Source organism: Lontra canadensis, unplaced genomic scaffold (assembly GCF_010015895.1).
Source record: "Lontra canadensis isolate GAN:19392208 unplaced genomic scaffold, GSC_riverotter_1.0 scaffold46, whole genome shotgun sequence".
Taxonomy (NCBI): Eukaryota; Metazoa; Chordata; class Mammalia; order Carnivora; family Mustelidae; genus Lontra; species Lontra canadensis.
The window spans coordinates 13973169-14000118 of record NW_022631040.1 but is presented as its reverse complement, the minus strand read 5'-3'; the positions used below and the strand labels follow the sequence as shown (position 1 = coordinate 14000118).

General features: G+C 41.1%; 1 long non-coding RNA gene across 1 annotated transcript in view; it reads left to right on the top strand.

Annotated features, from left to right (window-relative positions):
- Positions 1 to 26950, top strand: part of LOC116876674 — a 42023-nt gene that overhangs the window by 5876 nt on the left and 9197 nt on the right. The window contains exon 2 of the long non-coding RNA XR_004384440.1: positions 2953 to 2956. This is a non-coding gene — a long non-coding RNA (uncharacterized LOC116876674). The remainder of the gene's footprint in view (positions 1 to 2952; positions 2957 to 26950) is intronic.

Here is a 26950-nt window from a genome sequence, read left to right as displayed (position 1 = left end):
CCATCCTGCAAGACTGCCCCACTTCAGATCCCCATCACAAGCCAGTTGTCTGACTGCCTATAAATAAGAGGTTCGAAGACCCACTCCTTGGGTTTGATTAATTTGCTAGAGTGGCTCACAGAACTCAGAAAGCAGTTCCCACAGCTGGATGAAGAGATACACAGGGCGAGTTTCTGAACAAAGGAGTGTCTGTCCTTTTGGACAGACAGGTGGCAGGCGGGAGGGCTCTGGTTCACAACCTGGAAGCTCGGCAAACACCATCCTTTGGATTTTTCTGTAGGCTTTGTTACAAAGGCATGATTGATTAAGTCATTGGCCAGTTGATGGCTGATTCAACCTCCAGACCATCTCTGGAAATCAGGGGATGGAAATGAGAGTCCCAACCTTCCATTCCTGTTGGCTCTCCCGGCAAGGAGCCCCATCCTTAAGTGCAAGCTAAGCCGCCTCCTTAACATAACAAAAGACAACTTTACTGCTCTCCTCTCAGAAAATGCCAAGCATTTGAGTTGCTCTGTGCCAGGGAAGAAAACCAAATATATATTTCTACAAATCACAATATCTCAATTCCTAACATTGTTTTCCAACCTCTCTCTCCAGGGTCTAAAGCAGAAGACAGCAAACTTTCTGCGGAGGTTGAGATAGCCGCACTTTAACTGCCGGAGACGCCGTCCCGCTGCAGCTGCTCAGCCTGGAGGCTCTGGCAGCCACAGACAGTAATGACATGGATGAGTATGGCTGTGTCCCAGGAAAACTTTATTTATGGGCACTGAAATCTGAACTGCATATAATTTGCACATATTGTGAAATGGTATTTTTCTTTTGACTTTTTTCCCAATCATAGGAAAATGTAAAAACCATTCTTGGCTGCAGGCTGTATGAAAACAGAGTGGGCCCGGTTTCGGCCTGTGGGCCACAGTTTGCAGACCACAGTTTGCAGACCCTTCTTTAGAATTAGAAGTGACTTGATCATAAGCATTGCAGGTCCTCACAGGTGGCCATTTAACCAAAAGTCTCGGCTCTAAATTAGACCCTTAACACTTTCCTAGATTTTTGGCATGGCAGCATCACATTTTAAGGTATCAGTTTATCACTCAGGATGACAGATTTTACTGCCATTCAAACAGCCGTCAAGCTTCATCCACTCAGAATTACAAATGTTTATTTCAATGTGTACTGTGGTGAGGTCAGCAGGGGGGATCGACACACAGTCAACCAGGGACCCAGGCGGGCGGAAGAAGCTCCATCTCTGCTCATCTCTGCTTCCAAAATTGTTGAGATGTGAAAGAGGGACCATGGTGAATTGTGTATTCACTATTCAAACACCACCTAAAAGTGGAATGTGTCCCCACCACTCACATATTACTGGCCAAAGTCAGTCATGTGGCCACACCTGACTTTCAAGATGAAAAGTGAAATCCTATCACCATTAAGATAGAACAGTTTCCCGGAAGTCTGAGAGCTGGAACATGTTTGAACAGCCCAGATTTCCTGGACACAGGACTAGGTTACAGAATATTCTGAAAACTTTCACCAGTAAAACCAAATACAATGTACACAACTTTCTAGAGACCAGAGAAGGGACAAGCAAAGGCACCATTGCCCATGTAGTAAGGAAAAACACGGATCCCTTTAAAAACAGAAGCCATATAACACAAAGATGGAAATAAAGTCCAACTTATGATTTTCGAAAATAAATGTAAATGGGTTAAACTCTCGAACTGGTTGAATAAGGCAAAGTCTAACTACAGAAGATAAAACAAATGACTCAAAAGATTAGACCAAGGAACAGAAAACCATGTTTCACAAGCCAAATCAAGCCCAGTTCAGTGTCTATTTTTATTAATAAAGTTTTTACTGGAACGCAGCCACATGGCTGTTTTCTGTGGAGTAGTTTGCAATAGAAACCATATAGCCCACAAAGCTTAAACTATTTAGCTGCCTCTTTACAGAAAAAAAAAAAAAAAAAAAAAAAAAAAAAAAAAAGTTTACTGACCTCTACATTAGGCAGGGAAGGATAGACTAAGATATAGAATATAAACAGAAATAAATCAATTATAATATTTTTAATAAAGTGGAATGAAATGTCAGCCTTCACTAAGTGGATAGAAAATCCTCATGTTTTAATGAATGGGAAAATGAGCTCAGATTAGAACAACTCACATTTTTTCAATTTCTTTTTAAGCTGCACAATACTCTCTTTAAGGTAGAGGCTTATTTAATTCCCTTAATCATAATGCTTCCTTTATAATCAATGAGGGTTAAATAATAATTTTTCTTTCTATCAAAACAAAGTATTCAGTATCCAATTTGCTTCCTTTCAAAGAATGGTGTTTGACTAAACCACACAACACAAGACTGTGGGCACAGTGTTAGATAATACTGAAATGAATTTGGGTTAAACATATGAAAAATTTTTGGAAATTCTGTATAGCTTACATTTATAACATACATAAGACCTTAATGATTTCATTAAACCAAAATGTTTTATAAATGTTTCTTAAATTAGGTAAATGCAATTTTTCTCTATCTCTACTATTCTTGTATTGGATTAAACTTTTTAAACTACAAACTGAAAACATCATAGCTCACCTATTTGCAATCAATGCTCCCCTCATTTAATTGCTTGAAGGGCTCTATCCTAGTTTGAAGGGAATTCTCCACTAGAGCTGAAGTAAGCTTACATGCTCTAGAAGAAAGCAGTTCCTTTAAAACTTCTAAGTCACCAAAACAAAGAACCCACATATCCATTACATATATTTTTTTAAGATTTTATTTATTTATCCGAGAGAGAGGGAGAGAGAAAGAGAGAGAGAGATTATGAGCAGAGGGTGAGGAGAATGGAGCTTAGAGATAGCAGGGAGCCAGGGTAGAGACAAAGCAGACTCCCCACTGAGGAGGAAGCCCAAGGCAAGACTCCATCCCAGGACCCTGGAATCATGACCCAAGCTAAAGGCAGGTGCTTAACTAACTGAGCCACCCAGATGCCCTCCATTATGTATCTTTTAATCCACTGCTTAGTTTTTGAAAATCTGTGAAAGACATTGTATACATCCATGAGTTCCTCAGGTAATTAATATCATGAAATGGTGTCTTAATGTTGACTCTCCTGTCCCAACACTCCTGAACAATTTGCTTATTTAGAACAAGTAGGACAGTGCTACATCCCCACTCTCCCTCCTATTCATTCCTCTCACAAATATTTATTGAATGTCCACAGTATGTATTAGCCAGCATTCTCAGTTCAGAGAAACAGAACCAAGAGGACATAAATAGATAGATAAACAGATAAACGTAGATATCTATCTATATATAAAGAAACACAGAGACAGAGAAATCTGGTGTGGAGAATTAGCTCACATGATTATGAAGGCTAGCAAGTCTGAAATTTGCAGGCAGAATGGAGACCCAAGAAAGAGAGAATGTTGTAGTCTTGAGGTTAAGGCAGTCTAGAGGCAGAATTCATCAGTTCTTGGAGGACCTCAGTCTTTCCTCTTAAAGCCTTCAGCTGGTCCCTGGGAGGCCCACAGACATACTGAAGAGCAATCTCCTTACTCAAAGTCTACCGATTTAAATTCTAATCACACCTAAACAAACACCTTCACAGCAACATCCAGACTGGTGCTTGCCCAGGAACACCACAGCCATAAAACTAACCATCCCACCTGCTGTGTGCCAGGCACTGAAGACATAGAAGTGGACAAGGCTGATAGACCCTTGATCTTGAGTAGCACAAAAATACAGATTCACAGAGCAAAGCTGAATTAATATGAAATACAGAGAGAGCAAACCTATATGCAGACATGAATGTGGAGAGAGCAGGAGGACTTGGGAGATGCATTCAGGCAAACTTGGCCTCATGGTCATGGATGTGGGATGGGTGTGCTGCTGCTCATTTGGGACAGTGAGAGTTCGCTCTTCACACAGTGCCCACACATTTGGGAAAGCACATACAGGGAAAATGCTTATCAGAGCAGCTGTTACATTTTTTCCACCTCTCCTGACTATGTCTCCATTTTTCTTCCACTTCCATCTTTTTGTAGGACTCACTGAGAAAATAGACCAAAACGCACACCTTTGTGGAAATGCCATTCGACGTAGCTACCAAGACTTGGCCAGCATTCTTCTGGGGACAGGCCCGATGAATTCCAACCCTTGCCCTGAGTTGCATGTTGTCTATTTTCCTCACTGGAGTCACACTCGTGACTTTGCATGACCACCGGTCCCCTTTATAGAACATGTTATCCTCATACGACCTCAAAGTGATCTCTGTAATCAGCTCTTCAAGCCTTTCCTAGATATATCATATAACTTATGATCCAGAAGGAGATACAAGTGCTACCTTAACCAATAATTGAGCAACAGTTAGAGAATTACTCAAGAATCAAGAGTAACTTGGGACGCCTGGGTGGCTCAGTCGGTTAAACTGCTGCCTTTGGCTCAGGTCATGATCCCAGGGTCCTGGGATCAAGTCCCACATTGGGCTCCTTGCTTGGCAGGGAGCCTGATTCTCTCTCCCTCTCTGCCTGCCCCTCTGCCAGCTTGTGCACTCTCTCTCTCTCTCTCTCTCTGACAAATAAATAAATAAAATCTTATAAAAAAAGAATCAAGAGTAACTTGCTATTGTGAGTTTTGAGAGAGAAAAAGGTTTGTCTGAATAAGCTGCTCCCGTTAGGACCCTTCAAGTCCCAGAGCCAAGAAGAGGTGATTCCACTGGGTGGGCTCAGCTAGGTCAACTTCCGGGCACTCCAATCTTGGGATTTTCTTTGTGTCTTGTGTTATTCCTCTGTAACACTGTATTTTCCCTTTCCTCCAAGCGTTAAGTTCCTGGGTCCTCAAGTTTAATTCATAATGACTTCATCTACTGTCCCTCTAGTCACTCACTCTGGTAATTTTTCTCTGATTTCCAAATAGCTTCTCTTTCAACTTTTCATACACGGGACTATATACAACTCACTCACACACAGTAATTCAACACAAAGAACCCATGCTCTTGCTCTTGACAAATATCTCTAAGGGGCAAAACCCTGATCCTTGTAGAAAAGGGGAAGAAATGGATTTTTTAAACAGAATATCGATTCTTTTACATAAAATAGGTTTGTAGGCAAACTATATTCAAATCATGAAATTATTTGACATCCTTAATTCTGAAAACTTTTTTCCTCCTCATATTACCGCCATCTTAAAAATATTTAATATGATGCCTTGGCACCTTTGTAAATTTAAACATTGCATATTATCATCCAAGGAATAAAACAGTCAGTGGGAGAATTAGCAGGGAGAAAAATTGTTTAGGAGTCCCTGAAGAGACTCCCATCACACTACAGGTGACAATGGTAGAGGGCCTTCAACTGCAGAATGCAAAGACAGACATGCTTTCAAATGTTATTAAGACTTAAATACAATACTGATTATAAAAATAAAACTTGTTTTCTTTAAAGAAAAAAAAAGAGTTAAATACAATAGATCTTGAGGACATTATGTTCAGTGGAATAAGTCAGAGAAAGACAAATACCACATGATCTCACTCATATGTGGCATCTAAAAACAAACGAAAAGGAAAAACAAAAACGGAGCTCATAGATAAAGAAAGTAGATTGGTGGTTGTCAGGGGGTCGTGGGTAAAATGCATGAAGGGAGTCAAAAGGTGCAAATATCCGGGAATAAAATAAGTAAGTCCTAGGGACGTAATGTACAGCATGGTGACTGTAGCTAACAATACTGAACTGTATATTTGAAAGTAGCTAAAACAGTAGATCATAAAAGTTTTCATCCCAAGAAAAAGAATTCTGTAACTATGTGGGGTAACGGATTATTGCGGTGGTGATCACTTCACAATATATACAAATGTCAAATCATTATTTTGTACACCTGAAACTAATATAATGTTGTATGCCAATTATGCCTCAATTAAAAAAAAAAAGTTAAATCTTAAAAAAAAAACAACAACAAGGGCGCCTGGGTGGCTCAGTGGGTTAAAGCCTCTGCCTTTGGCTCAGGTCATGATCCTAGGGTCCTGGGATCGAGCCCCGCATCAGGCTCTCTGCTCAGCAGGGAGCTTGCTTCCCTTCCTCTCTCTCTCTGCCTGCCTCTCTGCCTACTTGTGATCTCTGTCTGTCAAATAAATAAATAAAATCTTAAAAAAAAAAAAACTAGTTACAATTGCTAGTTCTATCCTTCTATCCAAGGACGATTCCACTGGAAGATCTCTTTGGTGGACGTGGATAGTCCCACTACATTTTTCCTTGGCAAGATAAATAGCATTTATTTGCACTTCTAGATTAAAAAGATAAAAAATGAAGGATGGGGCACCTGGGTGATTCAATGGGCTAAATGTCTGCATTGTGCTCGGGTCATGATCCCAGGGGCCCTGTGTCAGAGCAGGGAGTCTGTTTCTTCCTCTCCTCTGCCCCTCCCCCTCACTCCTACCCATGCTCTCTCTCTCTCCCTCCCTCTCTCTCAAATAAATAAAAAAATAAATCTTAAAAAAAAATTGAAAAATTGCTGGACCAGAAGCACTGGGGGCTTTGGGTTTTATGATTATTTCCCCCATAATGCAATTATTCAGTCACTGGCATTGTAGCTTCTGGAATTTTTTCTTTCTTTCTTGCACTTCTATTTTGTTCATTTGTTATTGTATGCCTGTACTTAGCAGATGGCTCCACCATGATAGTTTAAAATGTATTTGTTGAATTGAAATTTAATACAGACATGGAATTTTCTGACTACTTACTAAAACATAGGCTACTACCTACTGAGAAGTTTCTATGTCCCAGGCACTGGACCAGGGAGATGTCTGTGTACTCATAAGCATCAATAATGGGACTAATTGATGAAGATCCAATTGCCAGAAAAGGGAATGGAATAGTACAACTTTGTAGATGGAAAAATCTTTTGAAAACCTAAGAAATGTTTCTTTATTTATAATAGTGGAACTCTGGAAAAATCTAAAATATGCAATAATAAATTATAGTGGAAATGTCTGCAGCCATTAAAATTCATTAATTCATTTGACAAATATTCTGAGAGCCTCATGTACATGGAAATGTGTTCACAAAATTGTTAGGCGATAAAGTTTATATGCTGTAACTGGTATGCATAAATTTAGATATACATATTCTTATTTTTAGGAGATTTATGCAGGAGTAAGAGTAACGTATCATGATATCTACAACGTTTTTGAAAGAAACAGCCAAAAGTATGTGTGTGCACGTGTAAGAGAGAAAACAAAGGGACAAAATATTAACAACTAGTGAATCTAGGTAAAAGGTATACATGTGTCCCCTATACTATTCCTTCAGCTCTTTCTAAGTTTGAGAATTAAAAAAAAAAATTAGTGAAAAGCATATTCTTTATAATGATATATCTATGTGTCACAGTTGGGTCACAAATCTGAGTTTAACTTTTATTAATCAAACCAAAAAGGAGAATGTAGATAGGCAAACCACAGGGCTTACAAAATACAGACAGACCAACTGGTAAGGAGAACATAATGATACTCAGTGTGAAGATGAGGCAGAAGTTTTTATGGGGGTGTCCTGTCAATGAGGACACTGCGTTGTAATAATGTCCTTGGTGGCCTCTTTAGCTTAACTGTGACGGAATCTCAGTTCTGCCAAAACCCATTCATTGCGATCTGGTTCCTCATCTTTCACTAGTGAAGTTAATTACCCTGATACGTTTTAGAATAAATGGCCCACTGTCTTCTGAGCAACCTTTGCTAAATATTATTTCTTGCAACAGTAATTCTGCTAAATATTGAGAATGCAGCCTCTGGAAACGTCTGGAGGTGAGCAACTTTTAAGATGGTCATTTCGATCACAGTGAAAAAATGGGACTCACACCTTTTTTCGGACCTGAGAGTCTGAATGGGGCAGCTGTCTCTAAAGTAGGTCATCAGTCTTACCTAAGATACAAGCCCAATGACAGCTTGCTGCGAGGCCAACATTCTTCATTCTTCATGGTTTTGAATCTGCTTCACAGAGGCAAAGGACTGATTGAGAAAGAGAACTAATTGCTCTACGCCATACAGGGTGGCCAAAAGAGCCATAATCTGAAAAAAAAAAAAATTGTAAAGATTTCTAAGGAACATTCATCATTTAACTTCCTGTTGAATACTTTCAGGTAAACTGGGAAATATATTTCAATGCAAATGAGCTAATTTACTTTTTTAAAATTTTATTTATTTAAGTGATCTCTGCACCCAGTGTGGGATTCAAATTCGCAACTCCGAGATCAAGAGTCAGATGCCCTACAGACTGATCTAGCCAGGCACTGCCAAGTGAGTTAATTTATTATAAGGGATTACAATTTATAAGACAATTAAAAGCTGAGAAACATTTACCAAAAAATGATAGATTTAGATTAGAATAGCTAACTTTATATTTTATTTGTTTTATATATATATATATATACACACACATATATATGTGTGTGTGTGTGTGTGTGTGTGTGTGTGTGTGTGAATTTATTTATTTAGAGCCTGCAGAAGTGGAGGAGAGGGGTCGAAGGAGAGGGGAGAAAATTGCAAGAAGACTCTGCCCTAAGCAGAAGACTCCCAACTCAGGGCTCAGTCCCATGACCCTGAGATCATGACCTGAACCGAAATCAAGAGTCGGACGTTTAACCGACCAAGCCACCCAGGTGCCCCTAGAATAGCTAACTTTTACCTTTTTTTTTTCTAGCAACAACCAGCTATCAGGGTCATTTATCTATTTAGTTCCCTCAAAGATCAAAATTTTGAAAAACATGCTACCTATTTTTTAAATAAAATATAAGATTAGGGTCAGAGAGGAGATACGGAGAAGCGAGGGGAGGAGAGTGAAGTGTTCAGTTATTTCAGACTGGAAATCCAATTTTAGGGGAACCTGGGTGGCTGAGTCAGTTAAGTGTCTGCCTTCAGCTCAGACCATGATCTCAGAGTCCCGCTCCCTGCTCTGAGGGGAGCCTGCTTCTCCGATTGCCTGCCACTCCTTCTGCTTGTGCACTCTCTCTCTCTCTCTCTTTCTCACAAATAAATAAATAAAATCTTAAATAAATAAGTAAATAAAATCCAATGTTACCTGTTTTAAAAATCTGTGGCTTTACCATGATGCTCTCACTCTAATCTTGTACTTAAACATCGAGTGCCGGTTGTTTGGAACTAGACAAAGCTCCTCTTTCTCCTTCTTAGGGAAAATCCACTGAAAGGCCCAGCCTTTCTTCATCAAGCAGAGTCAAATCCTTTTCTTCTTTCAGTGATTCTGGGCTTCCTGCAAGTGTGAGGCAGCCATCTGGGGTAAACGTGCCTGCTGTGCGTGCGAACCTGCTGTCTCTTCTGGTGGGCCGTCCTCGGACAAAGCCCACGTACAGCTGCACATCTGAGCCCCAGTCTCTCATCAACTTTATTAGCGATAAAATTGGTGTTTTCTGGACATATTCCTGCCTCCTGCTTCTTCATCTTAAACCGTTTCTGAATTCAGTAGAGATACAAAGGCTGTGGGCAACGATCTCTCTAAAACATAAGCACGACTGTGAGAAATTTTGAAAATGGAAGAACAGGGATGGGATGAGAGGCTACGAATACATGTGAAACCAGGACAACTGTACAATACCAAAGAAGGTAGAAGAAATGAGAATCTATTGGTGGGGAGGAAAATCCCAAATGAGAGCATATAGGAACACTAAGTGAGGTCCTACAACCTCTCCCTGGCTACCACCCCCACCCACAGCACCTTATTGTCTCTCAGGAAAAATGAACAAAAATGGAAGACTGTTCACTATTAAGTGAGAATCTAGAGAATCCCCGCGTAGAAACATGAAATCCTAACGTGATCCTTACGTGATTTCTCTAGGAATTCTACTAGTATCCTACCCTTGGTCATAGGAGAGGTACCGTTTACCAATTAAATTCCATATACTATCTCAACTGCCCTTAAAGATTCTGAGGTGAGAAAAAAAGTAAGACTCTTCCTAAACACTCCATTTATTAAGTCCGTGCGTCCATGAAACTATGTTTTTCCTATTTGCCCGAATGTTTCCATTAGAAATCTGTGAGTCCAGGACAAGACCATGTGATATTTATCACTGAGTCTCAACCTCACTGCGATAGCGGCATCCATAATCTCAAAATAATGGCAAGATGTGAAGATGAGACAGAACGCAGTGATCAATTGCTTGTGAAGCATGACAAGGCTATTTGCACTAGGCTGGACCGCAGCAGTCAGGACCCTCACCTGTATCCTGGTATCCTAATGAATAGCTGTGACTTAGACCTATTGCTTGTCCCCTTCCTCCTCCCAACTTTATTCTCATGCTACTATTCCGGCAGAGTCCTCTTTTGCTTTTTGTTGAACCTGTCTAGTAAAAGCTCTGCTTTTCCTTTTCACTTCTGTTCATTTTAGCCTAGCCAAAAATCCTATAGAGTTAGGTCGATTCCTTATCCAACCAACCAGCACATACAATTTGCTAAGTTATGCCTTAGGAAATAGGTCAGAAATAACTTCAGAATAGCAGAGCTGTTTTTTGGTTTTTGGTTTTTGGGAGGTTTTTTTGGTGACTTTGATATGATTAACCGCATACAAGAAAATTCAACAGCGACTTAACAGCCTAAGCCCTAGTTATTTCCATCTTATGGACATAATAGGATATATTGCACTTATATAAGCTTATGTATTCATTTATTTGTATAAGCTTATATATCCATTTTTTTTAAAGATTTTATTTATTGATTTGACAGAGATCGATCACAAGTAGACAGAGAGGCAGGCAGAGAGAGAGAGAGAGAGAAGCAGGCTCCCTGCCGAGCAGAGAGCCCGATGTGGGACTCGATCCCAGGACCCCGAGACCACGACCTGAGCCGAAGGCAGCGGCTTAACCCACTGAGCCACCCAGGCGCCCCTATATATCCATTTTTAATGAGTGTTTTTCAGCAATCACACTTCCACATATCCGTGATTAGATCATCCTAAACACCCTTTCTGAACTTCTCTATAGAAAAGATAAATAAAAACTGCCAAATATTCTAAAAACTTGAAATTATAACAGCTGGCCAAGATTTGCTTCTTTCTCTAGTAAATATTAATGATATTCATTTAACTATCAAAATTTGTTTCATAGGCTTGAGATGATTTCCGTCAATAACAACATTATAACTGCTAAAAAGGTAAAGAGTCAAAAAGATGTTAGGGTATGACGCTGTACGTCTGAGGAAATTTTTTACTGAATTGGTTAATTGTCTCAACATTCTACCATTCATTTGGCAGATTCTCTAGTAAGTCTTTAACTACAACTTCTTAAGCAGTAGCAGAATCTAAGTATATCTAAAATGCTTGATCTATTTAAGAGGCTCTCTTGGAAACTTCTGGCAATTGGGGTATGCCTCCATTTTCACATTTGTGTATTTGTCAATATCATTCCCTGGAAGTTTTGAACAGTTTATTTCTGTAAAAAGCAGTATAGTTTAGTTTCTTTTAAAAATATATTTTATTTATTCATGAGAGACAAAAAGGGAGAGAGAAGAGGGCTGAACAGGGAGCCCTATGTGGGGCTCAATCCCAGACTCTGGGATCATAACCTGAGCTGAAGGCAGACGCTTAACTGACTGAGCCACCCAGGCGCCCAGAATGGCCAGTGGGGAGGAAGGGCTACGTGAGAACCAGCCACATGCCATTAAAAAAAAAAAAATGCCATGGGCGAAGGGGGTCAAAAGTACAAACTTCCAGTCATAAGATAAATAAGTCCGGGGATATAATGTACAACACGGTGACTACAGTTAATAGTCTTGTATGTTTGAAATTTGCTGAGAGAAAACCTTTAACATTCTCTCCACAAAGGGAAAAAAAAGCTTTGTCACTATGTGTGTTGATGGATGCTAACAGCTTATTGTGACCATTTTGCAGCACAGGCAAAAAAACAAATCATTAAGCTGTACCCCTGAATATATTGTTCTATGTCCTTTATACCTCAGTTAAAAAAAGGAAAAAAGACACAGGCCACAACAACACTGGTTTGTGCACACAACTTGTCCTGGTTTAGAGACATTGTTAAAAAAAAAAAAAATAAGGTAATGCTTCTCACTCGCAAATAAGTATTTAAATGTAATTTTGACAAAACAAATTCTATTGTGCTGTGTGATTGGTCATTGGTATCCCTTATTTTTTCATAATTTCTTTCTTTTGTATACTTTTATGATTATTCATTTAAAAAGGTGATTTTTTAAAAACATTTTATTTATGTATTTGACAGAGAGAGAGAGAGAGATCGCCGAGGGGCGGTGGGGCAGCAGGGAGCCTGATGCAGGGCTTGATCCCAGGACCTTGAGATCATGACCTGAGCCGAAGGAAGAGGTTTAACCCGCTGAGCCACCCAGGTGCCCCAGTAATGTTTTTATATTTAAGTAAGTTATAGCAAAATTCCATACAGTATATGACATATCCTAAATAGCGTTTAGCTGCTCTGACTCAGACCTCCACTGAATAAAGTTCTCAACTCCTCTTTCACATTCAATTCCAAGAAAAATGGCGGGAGTGGGAGGCATCTCTGCCCACATTGTGGCTGAATGCCTCACACTCCAATGTCGAACTGACTCAGGTTCAAATCCCGGTCCTTCCTCTTATTACTGTGTGAGATCAGGTGAGTTGCCTCAACCCACCAAGCCTCTGTGTCTTCCTCTATGACACGGGGACGCCAGTCCCTATCCCACAGAGGAGTCGGGACGATGGAATGAATAAAGCGTGTCCACATCTTAGCACCGCGCCTTCTGTTAGATGCTGTAACGCTTACTTTGCTTTTTCTGCCTCATTCCTACCCAACCCAGGAGGTCAGAAATGGAAGTTAGATCTTGATCTTTGCACAGAGCAGAGACAGCGCAGCAACAGAAGCCCCTCAACCCCGGGTAATATGACCGAAAATTTATCCAAGCCAAGCCTGAGAAATCCTCAAAGAAAATACTTTCAAACTTCTTTCAACTCTCCAAACTTGCGCTTACAGGAAGGACCAGTGGGTTTTCTGAAACCAAGTGCCTCCTCATTACTATGGTTCTCTAATGCCCTGAAAATGCTTGTTAAAGATGTTAATTTCCCTGATGTTCTATGAAAGTTAAAAAACAAAAATTTGTTGAACTGACAACAAATAGAATTTTTATTACGCAGGAGGATGTGGATCAAAGTCCACAAACATCTTTTCCATTCCAAGGGCATTTGGGCCTGGCAGTAGTAGCATGTGAGTCCTGGGACAGGCTACGGAATATTCTGCTACCCTTGGTTCTCTAGACGTTTTAGGTCCTACTAGGGTGAAGAGCTTACCCAAGGCATTTGAAGATCCAGGGCTAGATATGGGCTCTGGGATCTGTCTTTTCAGGATGAATAATCTATCAGACTGTATTCAGAAGCCCTAAACAAGTAGACACAGTCAGAAGTACACATTGCTGAGAAAGACTCGGTCTACTCCAAGGGGACCCCCTCATCCTAAGTGGGTTCTTTCACAGGGCATGAAATGGCCTCCATCCTCACTTTCTCCTCAGACACCACCCAACAGGGAACTGTATCCAGCGGAAACTCAACAAACACTTCTGACAAAGTATTTCCCGCCAGGCAGGCCGGTGCCTGAGGAGAGTAAATGAGTAGGAAGACATGTTATAAGCTTAGTATTTTTGACATGTGGTTTTCCCAAAATCTTCTAAGGAGTTTATTTCAAAGTAATGATACTTGTACATGTGAAACCATTTGAAACATGAACTAATGACTCTATATAATGTCTTTGAGATGCCAGGAAGCCTTATTATCCCTTCATGTTTGAGGTGATGACACAGGTATATGTGGTTGACTGGCCTAAGGCACCACCGTGAGGAGGGATTAAGAACCAGGAACACCCCCAAGTAGATCCCGTGGTTTGAATCACAGCTGCCCTGTCTCTGTTTCCAAAGACTTGAAGGAAGTCCTTAGAAAATTGGTAACTCTGAGGCACCAGGGGGTGGGGATACCAGGCATCCTGCATCGTCTGCCACAAGGTAGCATTCCACTCAAGCAATGGCACCAGGACATCACAGGCCCCCCCCCCCACACCCACTGCTTTCCCAGCTGACTGGCATTTAAGTGGGCGGCTCGGAGCTTAGTACCCCTGCTGGATCTAATCCAAAGCATGAATAGGTTCTTATATTCTCAGAAAATCCTTCTCTCAGTTGGCTTGGACATTCTGTTTAATTAGCAGACAAAACTAATTGAAGCATGAAGCTACTCCGAACCCCAAGAAGCACCATATCCATTTGTGCAACTTCGTCCCCCCATTTATCCAAGTACTGTCCAAGGCATTAGCGATAGACCAGAAAACAAGAAAACCAAAGTTCCTGCTCTCCGGAGCTACATAGCCTAGGGGTTACAGACACAAACAGATAGACAAACATCATACCAAGGAGGGAGAAGACCAGGAGGAAAAGAAAGGAGGGAAGAGAATTGAAAGTGATCTTGGGTGGGGGGTAAGGTGCTGCTTTGATCAAGGAAGGATTCTCGAGGAAGAACCTTTCAGCCGAGACCTGAAGGAGGGGAAGGAGACAACTGCTGTGAGCAACTCGGGGTGTAGCCCATTCTTCTCCATGCACGTAAACACCCAAACAATTTTTCAGCCTAAATTGGAACATACCATACCTAGTTTCTTGTAAATGTCTATGATTTATTCCAACAACCTGACAATTTGGGGAATTCGGTTTGCTTCAACATATGGGAATTTATTTTTAAAATAATTGGTCAAAAATAATTATACATGAGACAGTAGATAAGGACTACTTTAGATAACTAGATATGTTGATGGTACATCCAGACATCATTGTCATGTGGACCAGTTTGCTCCTAGCCAATTACTGTACTTCATCTAGAACATTCCTTTATAGTAACTGTGGGTTCCCCTGCTGTTTCTTCACACCCGTAAGCCCTGCCTTCACCTTCATAATCAATTATTACCTGGAGACCCTAGGAGCCAGTCCAACACACAAGAAGTGACCCCAGGTCTACTTTCTCAGCCTTGGGAACCAGGAAAGAACATCTGCGCAGGAAACATCACCTGGTCCTTTCCCTTAACAGACAAATCCTACCCTGAAGACAAAACACACCTGGAACCCTCCTGACCCCATGGCATTCTATCTCTCTACCCTCTGTCTCCAGGTGGATCTATCCAATGTTCCATCCACTCCCTGACAAACCCTTTCCTGCTCCTCTGAATCCTAGCCTTGAAAACTTGAGAAGATGAACTAGACACATGGTACCAGAAGCACTGAATTCCCACAGGAACCTAATCCACACTATCACTCAGTACCATGGGGAGGGTATGAGCTGAAGGAAGGGTCATGGGAGCTGGTCTACTGCATCCTTTCTTAATGAATCACGGCTTTTCAGGAAGCCCGGTCTCTGCTGCACCAGTGTTAGAAAGCCTAAAGGAAAAAGGATACTTCCTGCTCCTCTCTTTAAGCGGGACAGCTCACTGGGCTGTCACCCCAAACTCTCCACTGCCCAATTGTTCCCCACTTATCAGTCCTTACTTCTATACTTATTCCTTGGCCCTTATTTATAGCCCTGGCCCATCTCTGTGGTTGCCTCATGTGCCCTTTTGCTTGGCTGACCTTCAAAATTCCCTTCCAGTTATTTTAGATCTTACATTTCTAGCAAAGTTTTATTCTTTAAAAAAAAATTATCTGTTTGTCAGAGAGAGAGAGAGAGAGTGAGAGAGAGAGAGCGCACACAAGCAGAGGGAACAGCAGAGGGAGAGGGAGAAGCAGGCTCCCCGCTGAGCAAGGAGTCTGGTGGAGGGGGAGGCTAGATTCCAGGATCCTGGGATCATGACTTGAGCCAAAGGCAGACGCTTAGCCAGCTGAGCCCCCCAAGGGTCCCTAGGAAGGTTTTATTTTGCTCACTCTCCACCCCCTGCCATCACCAAAAAAACAAACAAAGAATCAAAACCTCATTAATACAACTATCTGGTATCTTTTCAGGTAAGGACAGCCCAAGTTCAACTAAACATACAAAGCTTTACAAAGTTGAAAACAAATGTATCCATAATACAAACCAGAGTATAAATATTTCTGTAAGTGTGCTGAATATGAATGGTCATAGTCAAGTAATTTGTATAAAAGCTTTCTTCCTTCTTTTCCCAGAGTGGGGATGTCTAGGAAATGTGAAACTGCAGAATTTGTTCCAAATCGGAAAGAGAGTTGGGAAGAGAAAAACGGAGCAGCAGGTGGGTAGAAAAGGCATTGTAAGAATCTTTCTGGAAACTTGCTTTCACTGCTAAAACGGGCACGCCACTTCCACCTGGTGGCAGAATTGTGAGTCACAGAAGCAGATTTACAAGGTAACCAAGTCGCTTTTGTAGCTGTATTTGCAAAATTAAGATTATGAAATGCGCCTTACTAATGCTGTCGAATGGGAGTCTCTGAAGACAGATCTAGGGCAGACGAGGAATGGCAAAACCTATGGACAAAAACTGGGACAAGACAGAGCCGACCTAGAATTTTCCGAGATGACGGAACATTATAAACCCAATCTCTGAATTATGAACTGCCTTTTCATCGTATTCAGTTCAACACAAAGGCAGGTCTCTAGAGAAGCTGTGAGAGCAGGGCTGCGGGGATACGCGGTGGCAAAGCAAATAGCCATGTGGGTACTTCCAGTAAAATCCTTGCTGGAGACAAGATGATTATATGGACCTTCTATAAACAAATACATAAGTTACGTAATTTCCAAGGAAAGCCAATTATTTTGTATCAGCTCTTGGTCCCACTGCATGAGAGAGAGAGAGAGAGTGGGAGAGAGAGAGAGACAGAGAACGAGAACAAAGTGAAGTCAAGAGCAAGAGACTGATGAACTAGGACTGGAGACTGGTCTCCCTGCCCAGGACCTGCCAGACGCAACGCCTGGTGATTCTGGAGGCGCTGCCGGGTGGGAAGGGCAGAGCCCTGTCTGATATTGGGCTACCCTCACCCCTGCCCCACCCCCACTCAGGCTGGAAGGTAACAGTGTAGGGGGACTGCGGGGCGCTGCACCAACAGATGCGTATGAGACAGAGCCAGAGGGCTAGGAGTCAGCCTGGAGCCACACTTGTCTGTAAGGCGCACATCCCTCACTCAAGGACCCCCACACACTGAAGATGCTGCAAATAAAGGACGCGATAACTTCATCCCCACACGTGCTCAATCTTGTCCATTTTGGGTTGAGAGCAAGCCCCACGGAGGAAATGACGTTGGAAGCGTCCTCTTCAAGCCTATGACTACAGGTTAAAGAAACTTAAAAACGAGAAAAGGGGGCTGTATGATGTTTATACAGACAGCAATTTCAGAATATCTTGTTAAATTTTCCAATTTGAATTGTGATAAGTGATCGGTTCTGTCCAAACAGCAGTGACTAACTCTATATAAGGCGAGGAGGTGGGCAAACTCCCTACTGAGAACAGGTGCCCCAGGCTCCACATTACCCTAGTACCGTATCTCAGGGCATCTCTTGAGGTGGCTTCCCGCTGTCTGCTAAAGGGCAGAGACCACATCTTGTCCTCTTTTTATTTCCACCATCTGGAAAAGTAAGCAGCACATAGCCTGCACTCAATTAACATTTACTTGGTGCATGAAAAAAAAAAAATCCAGCCATAAGAGTTTTAGAAGAAGCAGGATGATGATCACTAAGCAGATAAAAATAGGGTGAACCCCACCGAATGAAGTTAAATTTGGGACACAGCCTTTAAAATGCTCTCTCAATCATGTAAATTAGCGAATATTGACTCTTCCCTGACAGGTAGGAAGCCTACACAGCTGCTTTGAAATAAGGCCATGATCTAGGTATTTTTATAAAGTGACAAGAATATTTCTTTTTACTGCTGACAACTGTTTATATTTCTCCACTGTGAAGTTAACCTAATCTTGTACCTTGTCATTTTCCTTCTCCTGCAGAGGTAAATCCTCTGTCTATAAATGTATACAATCATAATCCCATGAGTTTCACAAAGAGAGCTTGATAGTTTTGACGGAGTAACATAATATTTAATAGCTCAAGGGGTAGCTGACAAAGAAGTAATTAAGAGACACAGATTTCACGAACCGATAGAGCTTTTTTCTGTAGCACAGTTTGCTAACTACAAAGGTAGGACTTAAATCTAGAGATAAATATTAGAGATAATTAGTTCCTGGGCCTTTTCAAAAATAAGCTCAAAATAAATTTGAGCTTACACCCGCTGAATGTAATTAATGTCAGTTAAATCTCAGTGGCCTTATTTCTAGCTTTTTGTAATTTTAGAAAAGCTGGCATTAAAAGGCAATCAGAAAATCCTAGGGTGTGTTCAAATTTTGAGCACAGGATTTTCTCAATATTTGTGACTGTGGGTGTTCAATATTCCAGACACTATCCTTGGCCCTGGGGCACAAAAATGAATAAGATAGGGCCTCTGCTCTCATGATGCTTATGATCTAAGGCAAATGAGCTTGTGATTCCATTTTTTTAATAACTAGTCAAAATTGAGGAACCCTGAATTAGCACAGGGGTCTGGAAGTTTCTTTCCTAGCACCTAGCGGATCTCATTAAACTATCCCAGATATCTATGCATGCTGGTTTCTCTTGGTGAGAACTCTGACATACTAAAGTCTACTTGAACACTATTAATAATATGTACCTTTAATAATTAATAAAAACTATCGAAAAGAAAAGCAGCATCTAAGAGATGGTCAGTGCAAATGTGATTAAAAAAATTCATCAGTCTGTTACCAAATGATTAAAAGTTGATGGATTAGGAGTCAAACTACAAAATCCCCTTAACATTTTCTGAGAGAGCTCACAAAATCTGTGGGATCTTTGAAGTCTAGCCACAATCCATCACAGGAGGATGATGTGAGAAAAAAGATTCATTTTTCTTAGCAGGACTTTTCTATCTGTAGCCATATTTAGGTGTCCACAGCAACATAAAAAATGCCTCATTTGTAGTTTTTTTGCTAACTGTAAGGTCTCTACAGCATCATGCATGTCTCCAGGTCATGTTGGTGGATTAGACTTGATTTTTAGACCATTGCTGCTTTTCCCCTTCCTCCCAAAGCAAAATACCCCCCACAAAAGACAAGATGAACATAGACTCTATGATAATAGAACAGACCCACATCATACTGGTGTTAGGATTTCAATGAAGTAAAGGCTATATATTTCAAGCATTCCTCTCAATACAGCAGAAGGCCAGAAATTCTGCTGCTCTGACAACTACGAGCAAAGCAAAGTGGCTCAAAATGACCAAAATGGCTCAAAATGGCGCTCACTGTCCAAGCAGTGTTTCCACTCTTGCTTTTGGCCTTTCCTTTCTTCCCAAGTCCTGGCTTTCCCTGAGAGAGGTAACTGACAGTGAAGTATTGACAGTATAAAGGTTACAATGTGAAGGATGGACTTCAAAGTCCAATTTCACTCTTAACTCTAGAAAAATGCGCATTAAAAATATTTAAGAAACATTTCAAGTGGCTGCTAATGAAGATCGACCACTTCTTGACCCCCCTCCAAAAACATAGCATATAAAGCAAAATGAGGACAATTTTTAAAACTTTTATAACACAGGAAAAGGGAAACATAACAAGATGACACAAGAAACAGAAATTATGTAAATTAAGGTAAATGAATTAAATCTCCACATTTTTAAAAAACCCTCTTATATTAGGTTAAAATTCAAAATCCAACACCAGGTTGTTTGAAGGGAACTCACTTAAAACAAAGTGGCCCATGTAGCAACTTCTTATTAGACACATTGACAGAGGCAAGGGAAACAAAAGCAAAAATGGACTATTGGGACTTCATCAAGATAAAAAGCTTCTGCCCAGTGAAGGAAACAATCAACAAAACTAAAAGGCAACCTTCAGAATGGGAGGAGATATTTGCAAATGACATATCTGATAAAGGGTTAGTATCTGAAATCCATAAAGAACTTAGCAAAGTCAACACCCAAAAAACATGTAATCTAGTTAAGAAACGGACAGAAGACATGAATAGACGTTTTTCCAAAAAGGACATCCAGATGACTAACAGACACGTGAAAAAATGCTCCCCATCAGTCATCATCAGGGAACTACAAATCAAAACCATAATGAGATACCACCTCACACCAGTCAGAATGGCTAAAATTAACATCACAGGAAACAATCGGTGGTTGGAGAGGATACAGAGAAAGGAAAACCCTCTTTCACTGTTGGTGGGAACGCAAACTAGTGCAGCCACTCTGGAAAACAGTATGGAGGTTCCTCAAAAAGTTAAAAATTGAACTACCCTACAACCCAGCAATTGCACACTACTAGGTATTTACACAAAGGATACCAAAATACTGACTTAAAGGGGTACGTGCACCCTGATGTTTATAGCAATAGCCAAACTATGGAAAGAGCCTGAATGTCCATCTACTGTTGAATGGATAAAGACGATGTGGTCTTTATCTACAATGGAATACTACTCAGCCATCAAAAAGAATGAAATCTTGCCATTTGCAATGACATGGATGGAGCCAGAGTGTATTATGTTAAGTGAAATAAGTCAGAGAATGACAAATAGCATATAATTTCACTCCTATGTAGGATTTAAGAAACAAAACAGATGAACAAAGGGGAAGAGGGAGATAAGTGAGAGAGAGGGAAACAAACTGTAAGAGACTCTCAACAACAGAGAACAACTGAGGGTTGATAGAGGGAGGTGGGTGGAGAAGGGGCTAGATGGGTGATGCGTATTAAGGAGGGCACATGTTGTGTTGAGCACTGGGTGTTGTATGTAAGTGATGAATCATTGAATTCTACTCCAGAAACCAATATTGCACTGTGTGTTAACTAACTAGAATTAAAATAAAAATTTGAAAAAAAAGATAACCTATTATCATATCACCTAAAAAAATAAAATAAAATAAGATAAAATAAATAAAACAAAGTGGACCAAAATATTAAAATTAAAATAATTGTCCATATGAGAGACTATGGACTCTGAAAAACAATCTGAGGGCTTTGAAGGAGCAGGGGGTGGGAGGTTGGGTGAGCCTGGTGGTGGGTATTATGAGGGCACGTATTGCATGGAACACTGGGTGTGGTGCATAAACAATGAATTCTGGTACACTGAAAAGAAATTAAAAAAAAATAATAATTGTCCATAATGTATTAAGCAAAAGAAAACAAAAACAAAAATGGAGCAGTTTTTACCATATTGAAATCATATAAAAATGTAAAGCGGGGCCCCCCGGGTGACTCAGTCGGTTAAGCATCTGCTTTCAGCTCAGGTCATGATCCTGGGGTCCTGGGATCCAGCCCGGCATTGGGCTCCCTGCTCAGCGAGGAAGTCTGCCTCCTTCTCCATCCAGTTCTCCCCCTGCTCATGCTCTCACTCTCTCTCTCAAATAAATAAATAAATAAATAAAATCTTTATTTTTTAAATCCTTAAAAAATATTTTTTAATGTATGGCAAAAATCAAACAGCTCCTACTGATAAACAGTACAATTCAAATGGATTAATCATAGTTCATTAGTCATATGTTCAAAAATTTCATCTTAATAAGTTTCTGATATATATAAGGTAAAATAAATTAGAAATCAACCAACTAAACTCATTACTAGTGGTTGCCTACAGCGCAAGAATGTCCGCCAACCCATTTCAATTCAACATTGCACTTAAGATTCTAGTGAGTTCAATAAGGCAATAAAAAGAAATGGAAGACATAAATATTTGAAGGGAAGGAGAAAACTTACTACTATTCTCAGGTAATGTGACTGTATCCATAGAAAACCCAAGGAAATATTCAAACTACAGAAATAATGTGTGATGTTAGCAAGATTGCTGAATTTATGGTCAAAAATTTAAGTTACTCAAAAAAATTGTACTATATTTTTATATTGTCACTAGACAATAAAAAATACATATTAAAAATATCATTTACAGGGCTCCTGAGTGACTCAGTCCCTTAAATGTCCACCTTCAGCTCAGCTTCAGATACCAGGGTCCTGGGATGGAGCCCCATGTCAGGCTCCCTGCTCAGCAGGGAATCTGTTTCTCCCTCTTCCTCTGCCCCTCTGTCCCACTTGTGCTTGCTCTCTCTCTCTCTCTCAAATAAATAAAAATGTTAAAAATTTTTAATTAAAAAATTACATAAATAAAAATACCATTTTCCCCTTACAACAGAAAGCCTATGTATAAATATAGAAGGAATAATGGTACTAGAAAAAGTCATCAGTTGCCAACCATCAAAGTAATAATTTATTTACGTAGGTGGTAAGAAAGGACGTGGGGTAATGACAATATTTTTTCTTGATCTGAGTTTTGGTGATAGGGGTGTATTTAGTTATGAGCAATTATTGAGCTGACGCAAGTGAACATCAAAGCTTTAATGAATCACCCAGTTTTAATTTTCTTTTATTTTTTTAAATATTATTTATTTATTTGAGAGAGAGACAGTGAGAGAGAGCATGAGAGGGGAGAAGGTCAGAGGGAGCAGACTCCCCCTGGACCAGGGAGTCCCATGTGGGACTCGATCCCAGGACTCCGGGATCATGACCCGAGCTTAAGGCAGTCCCTTAACCAACTGAGCCACCCAGGTGCCCCAATCACCCAGTTTTAAGTCCCAAGTTGAGCTTCTCTGGGAAGTTGGCCACATTAGTCCTAGTGTTGTACAACCCCCTCACCTGGGAACTAGAAGAAAGTAAGGGACAAAGCAAACGAGCCGTGTTTAGAGTATGTTAAAATTTGTGAAAGAACAAAAAAAAAAACACATAAAGTTAGGTATGAATTGTCATTACTCAAAAAATTAATAACAGTGGTTGTTTCCAGAGAGGAGAAGCAGGTCTCTTCCTTAAAACTTTCTATACCTTCTAAAATTTCTACCATGTACATCCATTGCCTAGTCAAAGAATTAATGGGACAAAGAAAGAGATTCATAATGTATTGTTAAACAGAAACGATGTAACATTACAATCCCATTTTTATAAACCATATACTTGTGGATTTTAACCAAGAATTTGATTTTATTCTCCACTTTATATAGTTCTGTAACATTTTAATTTTTCAATGAGCTTATGGTTTTTAGATAGAAAAGATATTCCCATTTATAAAATACGTAAAGAAGCACATTTTGAAGTTAAGGGAAGGTGTTTGGGGTCAGTTTCCTGCTGTGCAGGGTGCATTTCGATTGAGAAAACACAGAGTATGAGAATGAAGCCAGCCACAATTAAATACGTGGCCTGTTGTTATGCAAGCATCATACAGCGCCACTTAACATGATTAACCAATAATTGTGTCATGGGACTTCTACCAAAGAGGATTCATAGTGTTTTCAAACACTTTTAAAATCAGACATTTCTGTTTCAGGAATACAAGTTTATCAACAATTTAGAAGGTCATTTTCCTACATTTCTCGGCTGTTCAAGTAGGATTGAAACCTCTGGTTGTTTGCCAAACACAGTCTATACTGGTGAAAAGATACCGGCCGTGAGGAAATCACTAATTTCAGAATCAACTGATGATAAATTCATTAAATAAATGCTCTGCGTACAGGTAAGTTTACTGCTTTAAATCTCTTTAAAGATGTTTAAAAATAGAGAACATCCAAATCACAGTCCTTGGAGTCTTCTGATCTAATGGGGTAGATAAAAGCATACTCTAAAAAAAAACTTTAATCCATATTTAGGAGTCACATATTTAGGAGAAAGTATACAAAATGTGAATATCTATAACTGGGGGAACCTGTTTCTTAAAGAAGAATTTGGTGTAAGAAAATCTACCTTGAGTTTTAGCCAAAGGAATTCAGGTATTGAATGGACAAAAAGGCTTGCTCATAAGCAAAATCTGTAGTTATATTTGAATTTAATGAGCATTTATTATGGTCTCAGTGTGCCCATGGAATGAGGGTGTTGTTATATAAAGATGATCCTTTACAAGAGTCGTGACCTTTGGAGTCCTGAATAGAGTCCAAAACTTGAAAGCAATTAAAATGCCCTCAGGAAGTGAATGACAAATATATAATAAATAATGTAGACAATGGAATATTATTTGGCACTAAAAATAAATGATGTATCAAGCCATGACAATGCGTGAAGGAAACTTAAGTGCATATTAGTAAATGAAAGAAGTTAATCTGAAAATCTTCTTACTGTATGATTCTAACTACATCACTTTCAAGAAAAGATAAAACTGGAAACAGTGAAAAGATCAGTGGTCGTTGGGGGTTAATGAGGCAAAAGGCATGAAGAGGAGGAGCACAGAGGATTTCTAGGGCAATAAAATTATTCTGTATCATACTGTAATGGTGGGTACAAGTCCTTATAAATTTATCCAGACCCACAGAATGTAAAACAAATGTGAGTCTTAACATAAACTGTGGACTTTGGATAATGATGTGTCGAAGTAGGTACATTAATTGTAACAAAAATTTCACTCTGGTGGGGGTTGGTGATAATGGGGGAGGCTGCCCAGGTGGAGGGGCAGGAAGTATGCAGGACATCTCTGTACTTCTCCTCAATTTTTCTGTGAACCTAAAAAAAATTTTTTTTCATTTAATAAAATTTAAATATGTTTAAATATGTGAATATAAGTATTTGTTGACTAAATGAATGAATGAACCTAGGATAATGCAGCCACCCCAAAATGATAAAACAAGCATGTTCAGGGTTGGTTTTGTTTTTAAAGATTTTAAAGATTTATTTGTTTTGTTTTGTTTTGTTTTGTTTTTAAAGATTTTTTTTGTTTTTAACAATTCATTTTTTGTTTTTAAAGATTTGTTTTGTTTTTAAAGATTTTGTTTTGTTTTGCTTTTGAAAATTTTGTTTTGTTTTTGTTTTTAAAGATTTATTATTTGAGAGAGAGCAGGGCAGGGGAGATAATCCCAAGCCGACTCCGAGCGGAGCATAGAGCCTAATGCTGGCTTGATCCAGAAACCCTCCCCCACCCCGTGCCCCTCCCCCTCAACTCCCAGATCACACCTAGAGTGGAAATGAAGAGTCAGTTGCTTAACCGACTGAGCCACCTACTTCACCGACTGAGGCCCCTACACCCTGTTTTTACTTTTTGCTGTTTCCCCACTCTGTTCTCATCAGCGAGAGCCAGAATCTTCATAGGGACACAGTGCTGGCTGACAGGTGCCTTTAGCTCATGCATGTGGCACGCAGCTCAGGGGACCCAGGGACCTGTTACAGGGAACTGCCAGAAGCCTGGTCATGGGAGGTGGGCTGCTGAGGTCCAAGGCTTCTTCCCAATCCAGGCCCCAGATGCCCGTATTGCCCTGAAGCCAGAGCTGGAGGACACGGCACTGCCTTGCCAGCGCCGGCCTGCGCTACTCGAGGAAACGCTCCGATAAGAGACGCCTGGGAGGGCGTTCCTGGGGGGCTCAGTCAGTGAGGTGCCTGCCTTCAGCCCAGGCCCTGATGATCCTGGAGTCCCCAGATAGATCCCCATGTGGGGCTACCTGCTCAGTGGGGCATCTGTCTCTCCCTCTCTCTGCCCCTTCCTCTGCTCATGTTCTCTCACTCCGTTACTCTCTGTCAATTAAATAAAAATCTTTAAGGAAAGAGAGAGAGAGAGACCTGGGAGCTGTGATTGCTGGAGAAGCCCTGGTCCCCATCAGGCAAGCCGTCCAAAGTGGACGGACTGTTGCCCCTCTCAGAAAGCTTTTCCACTTGGGAGGAGGCTGTGCAGGTGATCCAGGCCAGGGGCCCTCAGTAGACCCTCAGGGCAGGTACTGTGATGGCCCTCCATGCACCTCAGGGGAGCAGGTGACTTGGAAGGATGCAAGTTCCTGGAGCGGCAAGTCGTAGCAGCCGGCTGTCAGGGTAGAAGGCACCTTCCTGATTCCAAGTTCTAAGCTACACAGGTGTGCACATTCCCCCTGGCGGGAAAGCTGCAGGAGTCCCGACTGCCTTGCCAGGTCTGGGCCTGGCGCTGCCTCCCTTCACTAAGAAGCACCTGGGAGCCTGGGTTACTGGTAAGTCCAGGACCCCATCAGGCAGCCAGTCCAAACAGGCACCGTCACCAGTTTAAAGGAACCAGTTCAGAAAGATTTTTTACGGGGTGAGAGGGAGGGTTGCTTCTGCCCTGGAGGCTATGCTGGTATTTTGGGACCAGCAGAAGCTCCATAGGCCTGGAGGACTCTAGTTTTACCGCCAGGGGCTGAAGAGGTACTCGGTGTGTATGTGCCAAGCGAGAAGTCCTGATAGAGGGCGACCCAGAAGAGGGCACATGTCTGGGCAAACAGGGTCACCGGACAGGGATGCTGGGGGTGCAAGTCATCAGCCTGATTCCCAGGGCTTACCCACGCAAGTGTGGATATTCCCCTGGAGGGAAGAGCTGGAGGAGTCAGGACTGCCCTGCCGGGTGAGGCAAAAGAGATGGTTGGGACACCCTCCAGTTAGAGGCACCCGGGAGCCTGGATTGCTGGAGAACCCTGGGAACCCACTGGGCAGCCAATCCAAATGGGGGCTGACTGTCCCCATAGTAAATCTGCCACCTCAGAAGTATCTTTCCAATAGGGCCCCTGGGGGGTTCCATTGGTTGAGCGTTGGACTCTCGATTTCAGCTCAGGTGGTGATCTCAGGGTCCTGGGATCGAGCCCCAGCTTGGGCTCCACACTCAGCGTGGATTCTGCTTGAGAATCTCTTTCTTCGGCGCCTGGGTGGCTCAGTGGGTTAACCCGCTGCCTTCAGCTCAGGTCATGATCCCAGAGTCCTGGGATCGAGTCCCGCATCGGGCTCTCTGCTCGGCAGGGAGCCTGCTTCCACCTCTCTCTCTGCCTGCCTCTCTGCCTACTTGTGATCTCTGTCTGTCAAATAAATAAATAAAATCTTTAAAAAAAAGAGAATTTCTTTCTCTGTGGGCGCTTGCACTCCCTAGCAAAGTAAATAATCTTAAGGAAGGAAGGAAGGAAGGAAGGAGGCAGGGAGGGAGGGAAGGAGGGTGGGAAGGAGAGAAGATGGGAGGAAAATATTTTCCCATCTTGGGCTCCTCCACCCTGAAGCCGTTCA